This window comes from Mirounga leonina, unplaced genomic scaffold (genome assembly GCF_011800145.1).
Source record: "Mirounga leonina isolate KUSES-001 unplaced genomic scaffold, KU_Mleo_1.0 Mir_493, whole genome shotgun sequence".
Classification (NCBI taxonomy): domain Eukaryota; kingdom Metazoa; phylum Chordata; class Mammalia; order Carnivora; family Phocidae; genus Mirounga; species Mirounga leonina.
In genome coordinates, this window is record NW_023270780.1 from 3,931,044 (window position 1) to 3,931,554 (window position 511).

Below are 511 nucleotides of genomic sequence, written 5' to 3' on the forward strand. Positions count from 1 at the left end.
CTACAGAGCTGCTCTGGTGAAAGTTGCACATTTCCAAAACCTCAGAGTTTAAGTTACACTCACTGTTTGCAAAAAACCTGCTACACTTAGTCCTGTTTCCCCAATCCATGCTCTAAGAGGTTTTCTTGGGTGAACCCAATGCTGCACTCTCTCAACCTCTCCTTTTTGTCTCCCACTTCTCTCCCCACAAAAAGGGTTCTCTCCCCTCCAAAGCACTGCAGTTTTTCTCTCTCCCAATTCACTTCCATGAGCCTTGCACCTGCCACACTGTCTCCCTCCAACCATGGAGATTCTTCTTCCAATCCTCAGATCCATTTCCTGGGTGTTTCAAATGATCTGACCTCAATACAACTGTGTTCAAGGGAGGAGGAAAGCCCAGGGTTTGGGCTCCCCCAACTTAACTCCTCCCCCAGAAGCCATTTTTTTAATTTAAATTTAAATAATTTTATTTTTTCAATTATTTTATTTATTTATTTATTTATTTATTTATTTATTTATTTATTTATTTATT